The sequence below is a fragment of the Ricinus communis genome, chromosome 3, assembly GCF_019578655.1.
Source record: "Ricinus communis isolate WT05 ecotype wild-type chromosome 3, ASM1957865v1, whole genome shotgun sequence".
NCBI classification, from domain to species: domain Eukaryota; kingdom Viridiplantae; phylum Streptophyta; class Magnoliopsida; order Malpighiales; family Euphorbiaceae; genus Ricinus; species Ricinus communis.
Window position 1 is genome coordinate 17,598,782 of NC_063258.1, and position 24,283 is coordinate 17,623,064.

Sequence of the window (24,283 nt, forward strand, 5' to 3'; positions counted from 1 at the left end):
CTGTGCCTCAGGCCATTTAGAAAAATACTCAATAGCCACGAGGATATACTTATTGCCATTTGAAGAAGGGAAGGGTCCCATGAAGTCAATACCCCAAACATCAAATATCTCAACAGTCTGCATACTAGTTTGGGGCATTTCATCACGGGCAGAGATATTACTTGAGCGCTGACAGGCATCGCAAACCTAAATAAATGTCCTAGCATCCTGGAAGATAGTTGGCCCATAAAAGCCTGCATCCAACACCTTCCTAGCAGTATGGTTCACCACTTGATGGCCTCCTACGGGTCCTTCATGATAGTGCCTCAAAATCCGGAGACTCTTTTCGCCATAAACACATCGACGAATGACCTGGTCTGCACACACTCGATATAGGAAGAGATCTTCGCAAATGTAGTATTTCAAATCACCAAAGAATTTCTTCTTTTACTGATAAGTCATACCTTTTGGTAAGACCCTAGCCACAAGGTAGTTAGCATAATCAGAAAACCAAGGAGAATCAGAGTATACCTTCAATGAATACAAGTGGTCCTCTGGAAATCGATCATCTATTGTGCTCTCATCAAGTGCTTCCAAGCTCGGATTCTCTAGTCTGGATAGGTGATCCGCTGCCAAATTTTCTGCGCCCTTCTTGTCTCTATCTTAATGTCGAACTCCTGCAGCAATAAAATCCATATGATCAATCTTGGCTTAGCATCATGCTTATTAAATAAATACCTCAAAGCTGAATGGTCAATGAAGACGATGGTCTTTAATAAGATGAGGTACGATCTGAATTTGTCGAAGGCATAAATAATAGCCAACAACTCCTTCTCTATAGTAGTGTAATGTTCCTAGGCTCCTGTCAAAGTCTTGCTAGCATAGTAAATGGGTTAGAACTTTTTATCAAACCTCTGTCCAAGCACAGCTCCAACTGCATAGTCACTAGCATCGCACATTAGTTCAAAGGGCAGCCCCCAATCAGGCGAAGCCATGATAGGGGCTATGGTCAGAAGAAGATAAACATGCATCATCAAAAACGAAAGGTGCATCCTTAACTAGTAATTGAGTAAGAGGCCGAGCAATTTTAAAGAAATTTCTAATAAATCTTCTGTAGAACCCAGAATGGCCTAAGAAACTCCTAACAGCCCTAACAGAACTAGGGGGTGGTAGCTTAGATATCTTTTCTATTTTGGCTTTATCGACTTCCATCCCTGCATGTGAAATCTTATGCCCTAGAACAATTCCCTCTCTCACCATAAAATGACACTTTTCCCAATTTAGCACCAAGTTAGCCTCAATGCACCTAGCTAACATGCGTTCTAAATTTGCCAAACAGTGGGAAAATGAATTACCAAAAACAGAGAAGTCGTCCATAAATACCTCCATCGACTCCTCAATCATATCATCAAGAATGGCCATTATACACCGCTGAAACATAGCCGGCGCATTGCATAGACTAAAAGGCATCCATCTATAAGCAAATGTCCGGTAGGGGCAAGTGAAAGTCGTCTTCTCTTGGTCTTCAAGTGCAATTGGGATCTCAAAATACCTTGAAAAACCATCAATGAAAGGAAGAGGGAAGTGATCCTTCCGAGTTGCATCATTAAGCCTCCTGTAATCGATGCAAACTCGGAATCCCGTAACCGTCCGTGTAGGTATCAGCTCATCCTGCTCATTGCAAATTACTGTCATGCCTCCTTTCTTCGGCACAACCTGCATAGGGCTCATCCAAGAATTGTCAGAAATAGGATAAATCAATCCTGCATCAAGGAGCTTAATTACCTCTTTTTTCACTACTTCCTTCATGTTCGGGTTAAGCCGCCTCTGTGGCTGAACTACTGGTCTATAGCTATCCTCCATAAGAATCTTATGAGAACAGAAACTAGGGTTGATCCCGGGAATATCAGCAATCTTATAGGCAAAGGCCTTCTTATACCTCTTGAGTGCATCTAGAGTTTTTGCTCGCTCCTCAAGTGTCAAATTTGCTGAAATAATCACCAGCAACTTTTCTTCCTCATCCAAAAATCCATAGCTCAAGTGCTTAGGTAACTCCTCCAATTCTAAGGCCGGGGGGTCCTCAAAAGAAGACTTTACTTTCTGCACTTCTGACCTGTCAAGAGAAAGAAAAGGATCGAGAATGCCTAGGCTCGTGAGCTAACAACTAGTGAGCTGCTCCAACACTTGCTCGTTGGACAGCTCCTCCTCCTCTCCTTGCAAAGCTACCTGCTAAGGATCATCAAGCAATATTTCCTGTAAATGAGACTTAACCAAACCATCCAGAATATCAATAGAAAACACAGCATCATCATGGTCTAAATAGTGTCTCATAGTAGTAGCTAGGTCGAAGGTAATGGTCTCATCATCTACCCCAAGTTGAAGCTTTCCATCACAAACATCTATTACAGCCCTAGATGTTGCAAGAAAGGGTCTACCTAGGATCAAAGGCATTGTACTCTTACCTTCCATGTCCATAACTATAAAATCTACAAGAAAAATAAACTTGTCTACCTTAACAAGAATATCTTCGATTATACCCTTAGGAATCTTAACAGTTCTATCAGTTAACTGAATGCTCATCCTAGTGGGCTTAGGTTCACTCAAACCTAACTTATCAAACAGACTAGTGGGCATCAAATTTATACTAGCTCCTAAATCAGCTAATGCACCACTAAGAGGCAAATCACCAATGATGCAGGGAACAATAAAACACCCTGGATCTCTCCTTTTGAGTGGCAGCTTGTTCTAAAGAATAACCGAACACTCCTCGTTCAGAGTCACTAGTCCCAAATCCTCCAGCTTCCTTTTGTTACTCAAGATTTCCTTTAAGAACTTGGCATACTTCTGCATCTGCAAAATAGCTTCAACAAAAGGTAGGTTAACACGTAGTTGTTTAAACAAGTCAAGAAACTTACCAAACTGCTTATCAACCTTCTGCTGCTTAAGTCGAGCAGGGTAAAGACTGGTGGCTGGTACTCTCTCACAGGGCTCTTCTGCCTGTCTTCCACCTTCTTTTCTTCCATCATCTCAGGCTTTGGCTCCTTCCTAGCTGGCTTATCCTGCATGGAAACATCATCATCATCAGCTAATGGTAGAGAGCTAGATAATTGTTTACCTGATCACAAGGTGATAGCCTTGCAATGCTTCCTTGGGTTTGACTCTGTTATGTTGGGGAGCGATCTTTGCAGCCTCTCAGACAACATCTTAGAAATCTGCCCAATTTGGCTCTCTAAATTTTGGATGGACGCCTGCTGATTTCTAAGAGCACTATGTCTGCTGGAATCTCATCTCAGTCGACATGACAAACTTCATCATCAGCTCCTCCAAGTTAGATTTCTTCTCAGTTAGTGGAGGAAGTTGTGATGGTATAGCCTACTGCTGCTGCTATGGTGGCTGCTGATGCAGTCTCTGAAAGCCTGGTGGACCTTGGGCGTTATTGTTTCTCCACCCAAAATTTGGATGATTACGCCAGCCGGGGTTGTATGTGTTGCTGTATGGGTTGTTCTGCTGTCTAGGTGCATTACCCATATAGTCTACTTGTTAAATGTCAGTAGAAATAATAGAAGATGAAGAATTAGTACTCGAAGCAAACATACCTCCCGCATTACAGTTTGCACTGTAGTGCGGGCCACTGCAAAACTCGCAACTTATCTGGCCTGCATGAACCGGCATCTGAAGCTAGTCTAACTTCTTGGTCAAAAGCTCCACTTGAGCTGCCAAGGCTGCTGTGGAGTCCAAATGATTGACCACTCCCTACCTCACTAGTCGGCTCCTAGAAGACTGCCACTGATAATTGTTCATGGCCATCTCCTCTTTTAAGTTCTGAGCTTGCTCGAGCGTCTTACTGTTCAGCGCCCCTTCCGCTGCTACATCAACCATTTGTCTAGTAGCAAGGTTCAAACCACTATAAAATGTCTGAACCTGCATCTAGACTGGTAGACCGTGGTGCAGACAACATCTCAACAAGTCCTTGTACCTCTCCCAGGCATCATACATGCTCTCGTCTTCCATCTACACAAAAGAAGAAATGTCCTTCCTTAATTTAGCAGTCTTAGCTGGAGGAAAGTACTTGTAGAGAAATTTCTCAGCCAATGATCTCCATGTCATGATAATGTTGGCTGGGAGCGACTGCAACCATCTTTTTGCTCGGTCCTTGAAAGAAAAAGGAAACAGCCTCAACCGAATGGCATCATGAGTTGTTCCATTTATCTTGAAGGTGTCGCAGATCTCCAAGAAGGTGACGATATGAGCATTTGGGTCCTCGCTCGGTAGTCCCCCAAATTGTACACTATTTTGCACCATCTGTATCACATTTGGCTTTATTTTGAAATTGTTGGCTGCCACAGGTGGTCGTAGTATACTCGTCTATGTCCCTTCAAGAGAAGGTCTAGCAAACTCGTACATAGTTCTAGCTTCTTCCGTAACTCAATTGTTGTCTCCTCGTGGTGGAGGCCGTGTTGGCTTTGGAAATTGTGCCAAAATGGCACTCTTAAAGGGCAACTATTTGATGGTTCAGTACGGTCGGAGTCTAGGCCGTGCTCAACCTTGGAATGCTAGTCCTTGCTCAATTTGATGGATTCTGGTCCGTAATTGCGCCAGATTTCGACATCGATAATGTCCCTCGATAATGACCTGAAACGTGAAAGGAACCAAAACACAGGTGATTCTGGCATAAAACAAGATAACTATGCATAAAAATATAAACAATTGGGCATGTAAATATGTATAAAATGATGCATATCAGAAAGAGAATAAAGAACTTGTGAATTCTTTCCTTATTGGATCTGAAATCCTACCTATATTTTCATTTTGTTTGTTTCTTTTGTGTCTCTCTTTCTAATCTCTATCTAGTATGTTGGTTTGGTTTTATATGGCGAGCATAAACACTAGTATTGTGTAAAAGCACGTGGAAGCGACAACATAGGCACTGATCCAATGCTTCAGCGAATGCGAAGAAAGAAAATTAGTTAATCGTGTATTCATATCATTCTCCGAATGATCGCAAAGAAATATTTTAAAGGAAAGAAAGAACGCCAAGAATCGAGGGATGCCCAAATATTATGACTCAAGATTTGTACCATTAGGATCTCAATCCTTCCTTTTTCCTCTAGAGACGAGGACTTCTGATGATGCAAGGTTGGGTGTAAAGAATCATGGGAATGCAATTAACAAGCTTGACCGGTGGCATTGAGGCTTAACTTGATGATCAAGCAAGAGAGACGTAAATCCACACGCGTAAAGGAGAAATTAGGTTGTTTTCAATTAATCTAAGCACAATACAAGCTGAAATTCGAGTGCTTTGATGTTTGAAATACATATAATAAAGTAATTTAGGTCAGAGTTTTTTAGGTAGGCCCACTTGAATTTACCCTTATTTTTATTAAGTTGGCTCATAAAATTTAGGGGTATGAGAGTTGTTGCCCAGTCAACTCCTCTCTGGTTCTTGATTTGACTACAGTTTATTAATCTTTATTTATTTATTTATTTATTCATATTTAGCTTCTAGTTTCTTCTTCTTATAGAATGAAGGCTTTCGCGCTATAAAAACCACATGCAACCGAATACTTGAGGTTAATAAGCATATTATTTCAGTTTTCTACCTTGCAAGAAATCAAGTTATGTATTCTTTTAATAAGTTTGTGGACTTATTAATGAGAATCCATGTAGCACAAGAAATTCTACTCAAACAAGAAAACCTAATGATACAAATCCTACTTGCCCAAGGAATCCTACTTCAACAAGGAGTCTTATTTCCAATAGGAATCCTAATCCAGCAAGAAAATCTGATGATATTAGGAGTTCAAGCGATGAAAGGAATCTATTTCCATTAGGAATCCTAATCCCACTAGGAGTCCTAGTCCGATTCAAAGTTCAAGTGAGATTGGACTTAATCAAGATAATGAGCCTCAAGATACTTTTACCAACTCTATCCAACATATGGAGAAATGATTAAGACAAGATAAGCCCAAGATAATCAAGTCAAGCTATTTAGAGTCCAATACTAAAGAATGGGTCTCATATCACATGTTACTTAAGCCCAATTGTCATGTTTATTATATGGACTAGCGTTGGACATATTTTTAGAAGTATTTGTTCATTTAAAGAAGTCCTTTAATTCTTAGGAGTCTTTTTTAAGTTATCCTTTTAGTTTAGGAGTTCTATTCCTAGTCTTATTGTAATTTGGTTCCTTATCATTATAGAATTAGGTTTCTTTAAGGCCTATATAAGCTAGTATAAATTTCTATATAAAAGGAGTTGTTGGATATTGATTATTTTAGAGTTAATTCTCTTCTTTTTTTCTTTCTGAACTTGGTGAATTTATCAAGTGAAGGCTTAGTGTTTTACAAACTTAGTTTCTTCTAAACTTTTGTTTATGTTAAACAGCCTTTAATTCTTTATAATTAAGTTATTTAAGGGTCTTTTTGGGAGTTAGAGGTTCTTTGCTTGATTAGGTGAATGATCCTTGGTGCAGACATCAATATTGAATACAGATTTAGCACAAGTTAGCCACGTTCATATCACTTATCAATACTCGCGCTAGCGAGCATAGACTTATCCCTCATGTCCTTCCTTTCTCTTGTCTTCTTTATCTATGCTTGTGTTTAAATCAATTTGATTTGATCCTTATGCTTAGCCATATGGAATAGAATAAAGAACTTATGATTTTTTTCCTTATTGGATCTGAAATCCTACCCATATTCTCATTTTATTTATTTCTTTTGTGTCTCTCTTTCTAATCTTTGTTTAGTATGTTGGTTTGGTTATATATGGAGAGCTTAAACATGAGTGTTGAGTGAAAGCACATGGAAGCGGCAATCATAGGCACCAATCTAATATTTAAAGGAATATGAAGAAAGAAAATTAGTTGATCGAGTGTTAACATCATTCTCCGAATGATCACAAATGAATCTTTTGGAGGAAAGAGGAAACGATGAGAATCGAGTCACGAATAAATATTCTGATTCAGGATTTGCACCATTAGTATCTCCACCATTCCTTATTCCTCTAAGCACGACGACACATGATGAAACATGAATTGGCGTAAGGAATCATGGAAATGCAATTGATAAACTTGACTAGTGGCAATTGCGGCTTAGCTTTTAGATCAAGTAGGACAAGATGTAAATTCACTTATGTAAGGGAGAAATCATAATGGTATCAATGAATCCAAGCATAATATAATAAGGATTGTGAGATTTTTTATCTTTGGGATACATATTTAATTAAGTAATTTGATTTGGAGTGTCATTAGGTAGGCTCACATGAATTTCCCTTTGTTTTTGTTATATTGGTTCATAAAATTTGGGATCTCCATCATTCCTTGTTCCTCAAAGCATGAGTACTCCTAATGACACAAGGATTACTGTAAGGACTAGTTAACCACTCTCATAGTCTTAAATTTACGAGCTAGCTTAACAAAAATAAGGGAAAATTCGTGTGGGCCTACCTAATAACACTCTGACCTAGACTATTCATTATATGTGTCTGAAACATCATAATGCTCACATTTCCTATATTACGCTTGGATTTATTGACAACAACATGACTTCTCCATTATACACGTGGATTTACATCTCGGCTTATGAGAACATAGGTGAGATTTTAGATCTGATAAGGAAAGAAACCACAAGTTCTTTATTCTCTTCATGCGGCTAAGCAAAATGATCAAATCGAATTGACTTAAACGCAAGGGTTGATAAAGAACATAAAAGAAAGGAAGGATGTTAGCAATAAGTCTATGTTCGCTAGAATGAGTCTTGATAAGTCAACAAAGTTACTGAAAGAACCTATATCTTAATTTTCTGCAAGGTAGAAAACTCAAATAATATGCTCACTACCCTCAAGTATTTAGTTGCATGTGAGTTTTGTAATACGAGAGAGTAGTTGACTGGTTAACAACTCTTATAGTCCCAAATTCTATGAGCCAACTTAACAAAAACAAAAGGAAATTTGGGTGGGCCTATCTAATAATACTGATGAGAACCCATGTAGCACAAGGAATCCTACTTCAACAAAGAATCCTAATTCCACTAAAGATCCTAATCCAATAAAGATTCTCGATGACATCAAGATTTCAAGCGACAAAAGGAATCCTATTTCCACTAGGAATCCTAATCCAATTAGGAGTCCTACCAAGATTCAACTTTGATTAATCGTATTTCATTCATGGATTAAAGCCCAACGTGAAGACATGAAGATCAAATCTTATTTATGTTGAATTCAAGCCCAAACGTAAAGCCCAAGTCCAAAGTTGAATATTCAAAGTCAAAATCCAAGTCAAAATAGGAATCTTCTTTTAACAAGTCCAAGCCAAAATAGGAGTTTCCTACTCTTTTACTTCAAGTTTTGTTTATTTAGGAGTCTTGGCTACATATCCTAGTCATTCTAGGATTAGGATTATTTAAACTCTATAAATAGAGCTATGTAATTCTGCATATATACATAGATCTTTGACTGAATAGAAAACCTTATTTTTTGCTTAAAAAGTTTCTTTAAGTGTTCTTAAGATTAAAGCTTATAGATTAGGTTTTGATTTCACTTCTACCTTAATTTAATTCTATTAACTTGTTAGTTTCTAGGATTAATTAAGTTCATTCCATTATAGCTGTTGATCTTATTTCTTTATAAATAAGGGTGATAGTTCCGCAAATATCTTTTGGCAAACCTTATAAGTATCGATCTTGGCGAGTAATCTTCTCTTCCAAAGAAGATTTACATCATTTGGTATCAGAGCTAGCTTACAAGGTTTGGTTACGTATCCTATTTGATATCTTCGTTGTTCTTCTACTCACATACTCTTTTGTTTGCATATCCTAGTCATTCTAGGATTAGGATTATTTAAACTCTATAAATAGAGCTATGTAATTCTGCATATATACATAGATCTTTGATTGAATAGAAAACCTTATTTTTTGCTTAAAAAGTTTCTTTAAGTGTTCTTAAGATTAAAACTTATTGTTTAGGTTTTGATTTCACTTCTACCTTCATTTAATTCTATTAACTTGTTAGTGTCTAGGATTAATTAAGTTCATTCCATTATAGCTATTGATCTTATTTCTTTATAAATAAGGGTGATAGTTCTGCAAATATCTTTTGGCAAACCTTATAAGTATCAATTTTGGCGAGTAATCTTCTCTTCCAAAGAAGGTTTACATCATTTGGTATCAGAGCTAGCATAAAAGGTTTGGTTACGTATCCTATATGTTATCTTCGTTGTTCTTCTACTCACATACTCTTTTGTTTGGTTAATGTCTTCGAGACGTTCTAGATAAATTGGTTAGTGATATCTTTTTCTTGTTATTTCATTTCCTTTAATTTGCTTGATCAAAGTCTTCGAGACGTTTCAATCAAATTAAGCTCTATGTGTTTTGTTCTTGTTTGGTTATAAAAAAAAAATTGTGTGTGGATCTAAATTATTGATTCGAAGTGAGGCTAGAAAAGAAAAAAGGAAAGAGTATAAAAATCAAGATTTGGAGCTGATTCAAGAAAAAAAAGATTGACTTGGTCAAGGTCAAAATCCAAAGAAAATCAGGTTTGAAGATATCACATAACCTTCTCTTTTCAATTCCTTTTCCTATTCTACTTTTCCTTAATTGTTTCCTATTCGAATTCTTATATTCATCTTTATCATACTATTATTCTTTGTTTCTTCTACTTCCATCCTTATTCTTAGTTCGTTATCTTATTCTCCTTTTCCTCTAATTCATTTTTAGCTTAATTAATTTATGTTCTAGCTTGTTAATTATATTTTATTAAGTTGGTTGTGATTTTAACTTTTATAATTTGAGTTAATTTTGAAGGGCACAAAGACAGACTCTTTCTTTAATTGAGTGAAACACAAGGGTAAATGTCTTTACTTTGAGTGTTAAACACGTGAGATTGTGTGTAAGATATGTTTTGTCAGGAGGAGTTTGCTAGAGGACGTCGAGATCTTCTTTATCAATCTTATGATAGATTGTGGGGACGAAAGAATGATGATTATTATGAAAAGTGTTAGCAAAGTTTTTATAATCTTAAACCTAAGCCAAAGAAGATAGAAAGACAATCACGTCAAGATTTCATTAATGAACTTTCAAAGGATATAAAATCTTTAAGGAGTAGCCTTAAAAATAGTTTTGAAGATTTAAAGGGATGGGAGCATCTTGAAGATAAAGCTGAGTCTAAGCCATCTTTGGAAACTAATATTGATGATATAGAAAAGGTAAATTGCTCTACTGAAGTCAATGAAGATGCAAAAGGCATAATGATTGAAGATGGTGAAAAAGATAAACTTTTGAGCGAAATCCAAAATGAAGAGATCATTATTGAAGATGAAGCAAAAGTTGAGCTGGTGAAGGATGAAAATGTTTTACTTGATGCCATTGAGCCAATTGAACATGTTGATTTTATTGGCATTAAAAGTATTTTTTGTTCTAAAGTTCCTCTAACAACTTTTGTGAAAGATCTGCAGGTTGATAATGAGTTTGTATTATTCTTTGAGATTATATGTTTGCTTCTTTCTGATATTCGGAGCAAGATTCGAGGGACGAATCTTTTCAAAGAAAGGGGGAATGATGAGAACCCATGTAGCACAAGGAATCCTACTTCAACAAAGAATCCTAATTCCACTAAAGATCCTAATCCAACAAAGATTCCCGATGACTTCAAGAGTTCAAGCGACAAAAGGAATCCTATTTCCACTAGGAATCCTAATCCAATTAGGAGTCCTACTAAGATTCAACTTTGATTAATCGTATTTCATTCATGGATTAAAGCTCAACGTGAAGACATGAAGATCATATCTGATTTATGTTGAATTTAAGCCCAAACGTAAAGCCTAAGTCCAAAGTTGAATATTCAAAGTCAAAATCCAAGTCAAAATAGGAATCTTCTTTTAACAAGTCCAAGCCAAAATAGGAGTTTCCTACTCTTTTACTTTAAGTTTTGTTTATTTAGGAGTCTTGGCTACATATCCTAGTCATTTTAGGATTAGGATTATTTAAACTCTATAAATAGAGCTATGTAATTCTGCATATATACATAGATCTTTGATTGAATAGAAAACCTTGTTTTTTTGCATAAAGAGTTTCTTTAAGTGTTCTTGAGATTAAAGCTTATTGTTTAGGTTTTGATTTCACTTCTACCTTGATTTAATTCTATTAACTTGTTAGTTTCTAGGATTAATTAAGTTCATTCCATTATAGCTATTGATCTTATTTCTTTATAAATAAGGGTGATAGTTCCGCAAATATCTTTTGGCAAACCTTATAAGTATCGATCTTAGCGAGTAATCTTCTCTTCCAAAGAAGGTTTACATCATTTGGTATCAGAGCTAGCTTACAAGGTTTGGTTACGTATCCTATTTGTTATCTTCATTGTTCTTCTACTCACATACTCTTTTGTTTGGTTAAAGTCTTCGAGACGTTCTAGATAAATTGGTTTGTGATATCTTTTTCTTGTTATTTCGTTTCCTTTAATTTGCTTGATCAAAGTCTTCGAGACGTTTCAATCAAATTAAGCTCTATGTGTTTTGTTCTTGTTTGGTTATAAAAAAAAAAGATTGTGTGTGGATCTGAATTATTGATTCGAAGTGAGGCTAGAAAAAAAAAAAGAGAAAGAGTATAAAAAGCAAGATTTGGAGCTGATTCAAAAGAAAAAAAGATTGACTTGGTCAAGGTCAAAATCCAAAGAAAATCAGGTTTGAAGATATCACATAACCTTCTCTTTTCAATTCCTTTTCCTATTCTACTTTTCCTTAATTGTTTCCTATTCGAATTCTTATATTCCTCTTTATCATACTATTATTCTTTATTTCTTCTACTTCCATCCTTATTCTTAGTTTGTTATCTTATTCTCCTTTTCCTCTAATTCATCTTTAGCTTAATTCATTTCTGTTCTAGCTTGTTAATTATATTTTATTAAGTTGGTTGTGATTTTAACTTTTATAATTTGAGTTAATTTTGAAGGGCACAAAGACAGACTCTTTCTTTAATTGAGTGAAACACGAGGGTAAATGTCTTTACTTTGAGTGTTAAACACGTGAGATTGTGTGTAAGATATGTTTTGTCAGGAGGAGTTTGCTAGAGGACGTCGAGATCTTCTTTATCAATCTTATGATAGATTGTGGGGACGAAAGAATGATGATTATTATGAAAAGTGTTTGCAAAATTTTTATAATCCTAAACCTAAGCCAAAGAAGATAGAAAGACAATCACGTCAAGATTTCATTAATGAATTTCAAAGGATATAAAATCTTTAAGGAGTAGAATTAAAAATAATGTTGAAGATTTAAAGGGATGGGAGCATCTTGAAGATAAAGCTGAGTCTAATCCATCTTTGGAAACTAATATTGATGATATAGAAAAGGTAAATTGCTCTACTGAAGTCAATGAAGATGCAAAAGGCATAATGATTGAAGATGGTGAAAAAGATAAACTTTTGAGCGAAATCCAAAATGAAGAGATCATTATTGAAGATGAAGCAAAAGTTGAGCTGGTGAAGGATGAAAATGTTTTACTTGATGCCATTGAGCCAATTGAACATGTTGATTTTATTGGCATTAAAAGTATTTTTTGTTCTAAAGTTCCTCTAACAACTTTTGTGAAAGATCTGCAGGTTGATAATGAGTTTGTATTATTCTTTGAGATTATATGTTTGCTTCTTTCACAATATTCGAGCAAGATTCGAGGACGAATCTTTTCAAAGAAAGGGGGAATGATGAGAACCCATGTAGCACAAGGAATCCTACTTCAACAAAGAATCCTAATTCCACTAAAGATCCTAATCCAACAAAGATTCCTGATGACATCAAGAGTTCAAGCGACAAAAGGAATCCTATTTCCACTAGGAATCCTAATCCAATTAGGAGTCCTACCAAGATTCAACTTTGATTAATCGTATTTCATTCATGGATTAAAGCTCAACGTGAAGACATGAAGATTATATCTGATTTATGTTGAATTCAAGCCCAAACGTAAAGCCCAAGTCCAAAGTTGAATATTCAAAGTCAAAATCCAAGTCAAAATAGGAATCTTCTTTTAACAAGTCCAAGCCAAAATAGGAGTTTCCTACTCTTTTACTTCAAGTTTTGTTTATTTAGGAGTCTTGGCTACATATCCTAGTCATTCTAGGATTAGGATTATTTAAACTCTATAAATAGAGCTATGTAATTCTGCATATATACATAGATCTTTGATTGAATAGAAAACCTTTTGCTTAAAGAGTTTCTTTAAGTGTTCTTGAGATTAAAGCTTATTGTTTAGGTTTTGATTTCACTTCTACCTTGATTTAATTCTATTAACTTGTTAGTTTCTAGGATTAATTAAGTTCATTCCATTATAGCTATTGATCTTATTTCTTTATAAATAAGGGTGATAGTTTCGCAAATATCTTTTGGCAAACCTTATAAGTATCGATCTTGGCGAGTAATCTTCTCTTCCAAAGAAGGTTTACATCAAATACTCCGACCCAAATTGCTTCATTATATGCATCCCAAATATTAAAATGCTCGCATTGCCGCTTGTATTACGCTTGAATTAATAAAAAAATAACATGATTTCTCCCTTGTGCGAGTGGATTTATGTCTCTTCCTCCTTGATAATCAAGCTAAGCCCCAATGCCACCAGTCAAGCTTGTCAATTGAGTTCCCATGATTCCTTACACCAATCCTTGTGTCATCAAATGTCTTCATGCCTAGAGGAACAAGGAATGATAGAGATTCCAATGGTGGAAAATTAGTTGTTCCCTCTTTCCTCTAGAAGATTCATTTGCGGTCATTCGAAGAATGATATCAATACATGATCAACTAATTTTCTTTCTTCGCATTTGTCTAAGCATTGGATTAGTGCACACGCTTTCACTCAACACTCATATTTATGCTTCACAAATAAAACCAAACCATTATACTAGACAGAGGTTAGAAAAAGAGGCACAAAAGATATGAATAAAATAAGAACATATATAGGATTTTGATCTCGTGCCGCCAAACTCTCAGGTTTGCTTTTACTGGCTCGGCAATATGGAACCTCTCAACAGCTCTCATTCTTTTATGAGGTTGTGCATGTCTTGGCTTTCCAGAATCTCTTTAGAAATTGATATGATTCCATAGACCACTTGCATATTGAACAGGTCTTACTCTAAAGGGAGTAATTATGATATGACATTCCTAACCAGTTCCGAAAAGGTTCGCTCAGCTACACTACTTGAGGAGAAAGAAAGACCACTCTAAGATAAGGGGGGGCGGTCAACCATCCACTCTCGATATTCATATTGATCAATTCGTTAAGGAAAGGAATCACAAGTTCTTTGTTCCATTGCATATGATTAAGCTTAAGGATCAAATTGAATTGATTTAATCACAATGGTAGACAAAGAACACAAAAGAAAGGAAGGATATGAGTGTATGAGTGATAAGTACTTTAACCTAATTAGGACTTTGTTTTAGTTATCTCTTTTACTTGGGAATGTTACCTTTATCCTAGATGGGATGTAAATCCTTATTAGTTAAGGCCTATATAAGGCTAGTATAAATTTTAGAGTTAAGTTGAATTTGAATAATAATTGGTTGTTAAACCTAAAAATTGTTTTGCTTTTGTCTTTGTGTTCTTGTGTAGAATGCAGGCTTGAGAAATATTCAAGAAGATTGATCATCTTCTTTTGGAGTGTACGAGTATGGATTTACATCTCACCCTACTTGATCATGATGTTAAGCCCCAATGCTACCGGTCAAGCTTGTCAATTGCGTTACGATGATTCCTTATGCCAATCCTTGTATCATCAACAGTCATGGGGCCTAGAGTAATAAGAAACAATGGAGATCCTAATGGTGCAAATCTTGAATTAGAATATTTGTGTGTGCCTCAACTCTTGTTGTTCTTTCTTTCCTATAAAAGATTCATCCAAGCTTCACAATTGTGTTCCCATGATTCCTTATTCCTTATTCCAATCCTTGTGTCATCCGGAGTCCTCATGCCTAAAGGAACAAGGAATGATGGAGACCCCAACGGTGCTTGTACTCGATCTACTAATTTTCTTTCTTCACTTTTGTCCAAGCATTGGATCAGTGCCTGTGACTGCTACTTCCACATGCTTTCATTCAACTAATGTGAACCTTGGCAACTTCTAAAAAGACCCAACACGTGGAATCAGAATTAGAATCCCAAAAAAGCGAAATATGATCTTTGATGACATTGACCCAAAGATAACTTGTATCTTGAACCTTGATATAAGAATAACGGTTGACACCACACTCAAGAAAGGTAGAAGGTGAGTGATAAGTCTTTGTTTGAATGCCATAAGAACAAGTTCTTGATAATTTTGAAGTTCTTCCAAATAACCAAGCAAGAATAAACTCACAATAATTTTATTTCAACAATGATCAATCCCTTGTGCCATTTGGCTACATAGGGTTTAAATAGATAAAAGGCATAACTTAATTTTCTATTTGTATAAAGAAAATAAATGAATTAGGAATAAACTAAAGTATATCCTAAATAGATGTTTTCCTAAATAACAAAATAAGGAACTATGCTTAATTAGGGAATAATAAAAGTTTATTCTAAAAGGAAATAATAACAGACTTCCAAGATAATAAAATAAGAAGCTTGATTGATTTAGTTAATCCTAATCAATAAAGATATAACTAAATCAATCCAGATATATTCCTAAATAACTAAATAAGGGATGCCCACTGTTTCCTCTTTGGTGTAGATGTTCCATTAGGTCAATGAAGCACTAAAGTGGCACCTTCTAGAGCTCACCTTTTTGGAAAATTTGTATGCCCCCTTCCTTTCCGAGCCTAAAGTGTGTCATGGCTTGAATAAGTCCAAAAATAAGCCCAAATGATCATGCAAGGTTTGGCCTTGGGCTTGATATTTTCTTGCCTTTATCCATCATGTCACGCCCCAAATCCACCAATCTTATACATCTATATTTTCTTTCATAATTGGATATTCCACTAAGGTATTTGACATTGGCATTGCATTAATTTGACTAAATAAGGCAAATTGAATTCTTTCAAATAATCCTGCCATACACAAAATCTCATGCAATTCAAAGGCTTTAATTATGCTTATTAGATCCGCATCATCAACACTAGTGTTTACCCCAAATAAAACCAAACCATCATACTATATAGAGATTAGAAAGAGAGGCAACATGAGATGAACAAAATGATTATATAGGTAGGATTTTTGATCCGATAAGAAAAGAAATCAAAACTTGTTTATACTCTTCCATTTATGCGTAAGGATCAAATCAAATTTATTTCTAATCCTTATACCATTAGGAGTCCTAGTGCCTAGTGGAACAAGTAACGATGGTGATCCTAGTGGTGTAAATCCTGGATCGGAATATTTAGGCAAGCTTCGATTCTCGTCATTCCCTCTCTCCTCCAATAGATTCGTCCGCAATCATTCTGAGAATAATATCAACACTTGATCAACTAATTTTATTTTTCACATTTGTCCAAGCATTAGATTGGTGCTTATGATTGCCACTTCCATAAGCTTTCACTAAACACTCGTCTTTATGGTCCCCAAATAAAACCAAACCCTTATACTAGACAAAGATTAGAAAGAGAGGCATGAAAGAAATGAACAAAATGAGAACATAGGTAGGATTTCACTAGTTCTTTGTTCTCTTCTATACAACTAAGCGTAAGTATCAAATAGAATTGATTTAAACACAAGAGTAGACAAAGAATAGAAAAGAAAGGAAGGGCAAAAGTGATAAGTGAAAGTTCATTAGTGCGAGGCTTGATAAGTTTGAAAAGCTCTTGAAAGAACCCACAACATGATATCCCACAATGTAGAAAACTTAAATAATATGCTCACGAGCCTCAAGTTTTCGGTTAGATGCAGTTTTTATAGTGCGAAAGCCCTCATTCCAGTAGAAGAAGAAACTGGAAGCTAAATATGAATAAATAAATATAGAAAGATGAATAAACTAAAGTCAAATCAAGAACTAGATAGTAGTTGATTGGTCAACAACTCTTGTATACCAAATTCGGTGAGCCAGCTCAACAAAAATAATTGAGAATTCACGTCGGCAACCTAATAACACTTTGACCTAAATTAATTCATTATATGCATCTTAAACATCAAAGCATTTGCATTGCTACTTGTATTATGCTTGGATTAATCGAAAACACCATGATTTCTCCCTTGCTTGATTATCGAGCTAAGCCGTAATGTCATTGGTTAAGCTTGTCAATTGTGTTCCACTGACCCCTTACCGCAATCCTTGTGTAATCATGGAGTCCTCCTGCCTATAAAAATATGGAATGATGAAGATCCTAATGATGTAAATCTTGAATTAGAATATTTGGCATGCCTCGATTCACGTTGTTCCCTCTCTCTTACAAAAGATTTGTCCGAAACCATTTGAATAGTATCAATACTCGATCAACTAATTTTCTTTCTTCTCATTTATCCAGGCATTAGATTAGTTCCTACAATAGTTGCTTTCACACGCTTTAACTCAACACTCCAATTTATGCTCGCCAAATAAAACCAAATAATCATACAAGACATAGATTAGAAAGAGACAAACAAAAGAAATGAACATTAAGAAAATAGGTAGGATTTCAGATCCGATAAGAAAAGAAATTACAAGTTCTTCATTCTCTTCCATGGTAAGCGTAAGGATCAAACCAAAGTGATTTAGACATAAGGATAGTCAAAGAACATAAAGGAAAGGAAGGACATGAGTGATAAGTCTAGGTTCGCTAGGCGGGTATTCATAAGTCTGCAAAGTTCTTGAAAGAACTCATAACTTAATTCTCTACAAGGTAGAAAATTGAAATATTATGCTTACTAGCCTCAACTATTCAGTTGCATGCAGTTTTCATAGTGCGAAAGTCCTCATTCCATAAGAAGAAGAAACTAGAACTAAATATGAATAAATAAATAAAGAAAGATGAATAAACAAAGTCAAATCAAGAACTAGAGATGAGTTGAGTGGCCAACAATTCTCGTAGTCCCAAATTTTATGAGCCAACTTAATGAAAATAAAGGAAAATTCATGTGGGCCTGCCTAATCACACTCCGGCTCAAATTACATTATTACATGTGTCCTAAAGATCAAATTTTTTGCATTCCCACTTGTATTAATCGAAAGTAATATGGTTTCTCTCTTATGCGCGTCGATATGCATCTAATATTGCTTGATCATCAAGTAATGCTCCAATGCCACTGGTCAAGATTATCAATTGCATTTCCATGATTCCTTAACAAAAATAAGGAAAAATTCGTGTGCGTGTACCTAATAACACTCTAGCCTAATATACTTCATTATATGGCTCCTAAACATCAAAACACACTCACTCACGGTGGGATTAATTGAAAGTAACATGATTTCTCCTTTATACGTGTGGATTTATGCATCATCTTCTTGATCTTCAAGCTAAGCCCTAATGCCATCGAACAAGCTTGTCAGTTACGTTCCGATGATCCCTAAGATAATATGCTCAAGCCCTCATTCTAAGTGCAACCGTGATTCCTACGACAGTGAGTTAGGATTTTATTGCTTTATTAGTATAGTATTTCTTATTTTTGTTTTGTTTCCTCGAGGACAAGTAAAGGTTAAGTGTGGGGGAATTTGATAACGCAATAATATATGCATTTTATATGCTATATATATACGTTGTTCTTCATGTTATCTTCACATATTTAATCTTTTAGAGGTATTATTCATTGTTTTCGATATTTCTCTCCTCAGGTTCATTTTGTTTTGTTTTTATAGGAACTGGCTCGAGTCGCTAGGCATTGGTGAGGATGTTTGTAGTATCGTTCATGGTCAAGCATGATGTCAAAGAGATACTCATGCCTAGGAGGATCTTATATCGCAAAAAAAGTAAGGGAAGCTATCCGGGCCACTCCATGACTTGGCTTTCAAGGCCAATGATAAAGCAAAGAAATAGTCCACTTCGCCCCCTGCTCGCGGCCTACAATGCCACGCTGTGGCCTGCCCGTGGCTAGATCTCCAAAACTGCATTTTGGACACCTGTCTAGTCGAATTTTTAGGGTGAATACCTAGCCATACACAACTTCAAATGGTGAATGGTTTGTTGTAGCATGTACACTGCGATTGTAAGCAAACTCAACATGAGGCAAACAATCCTCCCAATTCTTCAATTTCTTTGAATTATTGCTCTCAAAAGTGTGGAAAGAGTCCTATTGACCACTTCTATTTGTCCATCAGTTTGTGAATGACAAGTAGTTGAATATAATAACTTTGTACCCATCTTACCCCAAAGTGTTTTCCAAAAGTGGCTTAGGAACTTCACATCTCTATCACTCACAATTGTCCTTGGAATTCCATGCAGTCTCATAATTTCTTTGAAGAACAGTCCCGCAACATGTGTTGCATCATCAATTTTGTGGCAAGGAATGAAATGTGTCATTTTACTAAACCTTCTAGACAGAGTATCAGCTACCATATTTTCCTTACCTTGTTTGTACTTGATGATGTAAGGATATGATTCAATAAATTCCACCCATTTTGCATGTCTTCTACTTAACTTCTCTTGTCCTTTGAGATATTTTAGGGACTCATGGCCGGTGTGGATAATGAATTCTTTGTAGCAGAGGTAGTGCTGCAAGACTCTTACCAATGCATAGAACTCCTTGTCATATGTAGGGTAGTTTAGACTTGCTCCACTCAATTTCTCACTAAAGAATGCAATTGGCTTACTTTCTTGCATTAAAACTCCACCGATACCTATGCCATTCACCGTGATTTTATTGATGGCACGACAATCAATGCACATTCTCCAAGTTCCATCCTTTTTAGGCACTAGTAATACAGGAACAACACATGGGCTCATGCCCTCATTCCATAAGAAGAAGAACTGAGATAATATGCTCACTAGCCTCAACTATTCTAATGCATGGGGTTTTTATAGTGCGCAAGCCCTCATTCCATAAGAAGAAGAAACTAGATGCTAAATATGAATAAATAAATATAGAAAGATAAATAAACTATGATCAAATCAAGAACTAGAAAAGAGGTGATTGGTCAATAACTCTCGTAGTCCTAAATTTTTTACGAGTCTGCTTAATAATATCAAGAAGTAATTCACGTGGGAATACCTAATAACTCTTTAGCCTAAATTACATCACTACATGCATCCTAAACATCGTAACACGTGCATTCCCATTTGGATTGATCAAACGCAACATCATTTCTGCTTTACGCGTATGGATTTACATCTCCTCCTGCAAGATAATCAAGTCATTCTCCAATGCTATTGGTCAAACTTGTCAATTGCATTCCTAGGATTTCGTACGCTAATCCTTGATATGGAACTTCCATTAATAAACTTGAGAACCCCTTTTGAATTGCAGGCCCCCAACACATTAATATGAAAAGTTCTTGAAAAAATTCATAACTTGATTCTCCATAAGTTAGAAAACTGAAATAATATGCTCAGTAGCCTCAAGTATTCGGTTGCATGTGATTTTTATAGCGTGAAAGCCCTTATTCTATAAGAAGAAGAAACTAGAAGCTAAATATGAAAAAAAATAAATAAAGAAAGATGAATAAAATGAAGTCAAATCAAGAACGAGAGAGGAGTTGACTGGTCAACAACTCTCGTAGTCCCAAATTTTATGAGCTAGCTTAACAAAAATAAAGGGAAATTCGTATGGGTATACCTAATAACACTCTAATCCAAATGACTTCATTATATTCATCCAAAATATCAGAGCACTTGCATTTTCGCTTGTATTATGCTTGGGTTAATTGCAAATAACATGATTACTCTCTTACGCGTATGGATTTATGTCTCGAAAGAGACAAAAAAGGAAACAAACAAGATGAGAACATAACTAGGATTTCAAATCTGATAAAGAAAAAAAATCACTAGTTCTTTATTCTCTTCCATATGACATACGTAAGGATCGAATCAAAATGATTTAAAGACAATGGTAGATAAAGCACATAAAAGAAAGAAAGGACGTGGGCAATAAGGAAGGACAGATCCCAATGGTGCAAATCCTGAATCAGAATATTTGGGCGTCCCTTAATTCTCGCTGCTCCCTCTCTTCCAAAAGATTCATCCACGATCATTGTAAGAATGATATCAATACTCTATCAGCTAATTTTCTGTCTTTGTATTGGTCCAAGCATTGGATCGGTACATGTGATTGCCGCTTATGAGCATTTTTCACTCAACACATGTTTATGCTTCCCAAATAATACCAAACCCTCATACTAGACAAAAATTAGAAAGAGAGGCACAAAAGAGATGAACAAAATGAGAACATAGGTAGGATTTCATATCCAATAAGGAAAAAAATCACAATTTCTTTGTTCTCTTTCATACGGCTAAGCGTACGGATCAAATCAAATTGATTTAAACACAATGATAAACAAAGAACACAAAAGAAATGAAAGACGTAAGTGATAAGTCAAAGTTCACTAGTGTGAGTCTTCATAAGTCCGAAAAGCTCTTGAAAGAACCCATAACCTAATTTCCTGAAATGTAGAAAACTAAAATAATATGCTCATGATATGCATAGTTTTACACTTATTTGCTCACATGTTATCGCACATTTTCGTAACATTTATTGTATTTTCATTCCAAGATCACCTGTGTTTTATGTCCTTTCGTGTTTCAGGAAATTTTATAGGTCCATCATCAGTGCTTTAGCAATTTTAGTTAATTTCGGGCGAAAACGGATGAAATCAGAAGCTTTTGACTTTGGGTTGACTATTAGGAAGTCAACATGGCTCGTGTTGGAGCCCATGCAGAAATTTCAAGCCGTGTAGCTTAAGCACTTTGAAGCAGCATGTTTATCGAGGGTACCACGCCCTAGAGCACGGCCTATGTTGGTTAACACGAGCAAGAACACAGCCATGCTCGATTCAGTTCATTCTGTCAATTGGTGTCCAACACGACCTGTGTTGAGGGACACAGGCTAGAACACGCCCGTATTTGTGCAATGAATAAAAGGAACGAGCCAAAAAGAGAAAAGAGAGTTATGGATCGACGATTTCGACTTTTGATCTTCCATTATAATTTTGCTAGACGTGTTGTCAAGCATTGTAGGGGGCTTCCAAGAAACTGATTCCACCTTGGAACGTCAGATTCGTGATCTAGGTTTTGGATTGAAGGTTGAGGAGGAGTTTTGGAGCAAATCAAGAAGCAATTCTAGAGATCAACCGCAATGTAGATCAAGACTTTGAGCTGTTCATCTAATTCTAGGAAAAGGGTGTATATGTTACGATTTCTTTATTCTTTCATTGTAATTGAATTCATATTTGCTTTAGACATGAACATGTGTAGCTAGATTAGTTGAACTAATTGGGGTTCCTTACTATGTTCGCTTTGTACTGAATTTTTGAGATTGGTTTAGCTTACTTTCTTGTATTTTTTTTGCAATTAATAATTAAATCCAGTTCTCTTTACATCGAATGTGTTGATTAGTTTTTATAGAGTTCTTTTAGCAATTGAGAAATTCTAATTGAGTTTGGAAATTTAATCGCAAGATCAGGATAATTTTCACTTAGAGATAAGATTAATTAATTTGCCAGATTAAGAATTAATAAAGCTTAATAGAGGCGGATTAAAGCTTAAAGCTCACTTAATAATTGATAGTTAGGAAGAGATTCCAACTTTAGGTTCTTAGGTTTAGGAATTTGGTTGTCTCGAGAGGGAAACCGAATTCAGTTAAGAATTCATCCACGGATGGCATAATCGGACTCAACAATCTGTTACCTTTTGTTTGATTGACAACTAGTCTAGGTCCCCCTTAGGTTCACTTTCTTGTCTTAATTAGTCTATTAACTCATTCATTTTCGCATTCCATTTAGAGTTTAGCTTTTAGTCATTAATAAATCTATAAACCATCCGTCATTAATTTTAGGCTAGATAACAAAGAATGAAATATTTTAATACTTGCTGTTGTGCTAAGCTACATCAATAGGTTCACTGCCTTAGTTGTAGTTGCATATGCAGCGCATCAAGTTTTTGGCGCCGTTGCTGGGGAATCTTTATTTGAAAACTAGAGTGAAATTTGCTAGTTGTTACTTTAGCCATTTTTCTTTTCTATTTTTAACATTTACTTTTGATTCATATATCCATTCATTTATTTGCTTGGACTGTTGCTATCTTGTTCATTTCAGGTAGTTTATGACCAGGAGTTCTAATCCTGCACAAGTAGACCCTCTGCCCGAACCAGAGTGATACCTCAGGCAGCTGATGAAGCGATTAGATGTGGAGGAGGAGAAGTAGACTGAGATTCCTGTCCATACACCAGTAGACATGGGAGACGACAACAATAATGTCACTGAAGCGAACAGGATGATTGCTAGACCTTCCTTGGAGAGGACGCACTAGTATATTAAGGCCATATATTGCAGCAAACAATTTCAGAATTAAGCCAAATATCATTCAGATTGTGTAATAGAGTGTATAGTTTGAGGGCTTGCCTAGTGAAGATCCTAATGCCCACATTGCGAATTTCTTGGAGATTTATGATACCTTGAAAATAAATGGGACTAGCGATGATGCCATTCAGCCTAGGCTGTTCCTATTTTCTTTTAGGAATAGAGCAAAGAGATGGCTACAGTCCCTACCAGCCAACACCATCACCACCTGGAGTTTTTTGGCTAAGAAATTTCTTTATAAGTACTTTTTTCCTGCTAAGACTGCAAAGATGCATAATGATATTTCTTCTTTTATGCAGTTTGATGATGAGAGCATGTATGATATGTGGGAGAGGTACAAGGACTTGCTAAGATATTTCCCACACTATAGTTCGCCATTGTAGATACAGGTGCACACTTTTTACAGTGGCTTGAACTCATCCACGAGGCAGATGGTAGATGCAGCTGCAAGTGGGGCCATCAACAGTAAGACGCCAGAGTAGGCCCATAATTTAATTGAGAAGATGGCCATGAACACATATCAGTGACAGTCTTCTAGGAGTAGGGCAAGATGGCAAGGAGTGGTGAACCAGGTAGATTCTACATCAGCCTTGGCAGCTCAAGTGGAGCTTTTAGCCAAGAAGATCGACTAGCTCCAGATGCCAGTCTAAGCAGCATAGCTTGGCTGTGAGTCTTGTGGTGGCCCGCACTACAGTGCTGTAATGCGGGAGGTATGTTTGCTTCATCTTCTTTTTCTGCTGACCATGAACAAGTTGATTATATGGGAAATGCGCCCAGACAGTAGAATAACTCATATAGCAACACATACAACCCAGGGTGGATAAACCATCCCAATTTCGGGTGGTGAAATAACAATATCAAGGTCCACAAGGATTTGTTGGTTGTACCAGTATGACCCAACAAAGATGGTGTTCTCTCTCAACTACTTTAGAAC

The 24,283-nt window shown here is 36.1% G+C and overlaps 2 non-coding genes across 2 annotated transcripts; one reads left to right on the forward strand and one right to left on the reverse strand.

Annotated features, from left to right (window-relative positions):
* The first annotated feature begins 3,916 nt into the window (after window positions 1–3,916).
* Window positions 3,917–4,023, forward strand: LOC112534144. The gene has a single exon (XR_003078453.2). It is a non-coding gene; the product is annotated as a small nucleolar RNA R71 (small nucleolar RNA).
* A 19,595-nt stretch (window positions 4,024–23,618) lies between these two features.
* LOC112534152 lies at window positions 23,619–23,722 on the reverse strand. The gene has a single exon (XR_003078461.2). It is a non-coding gene; the product is annotated as a small nucleolar RNA R71 (small nucleolar RNA).
* Between the last annotated feature and the right edge of the window lie 561 nt (window positions 23,723–24,283).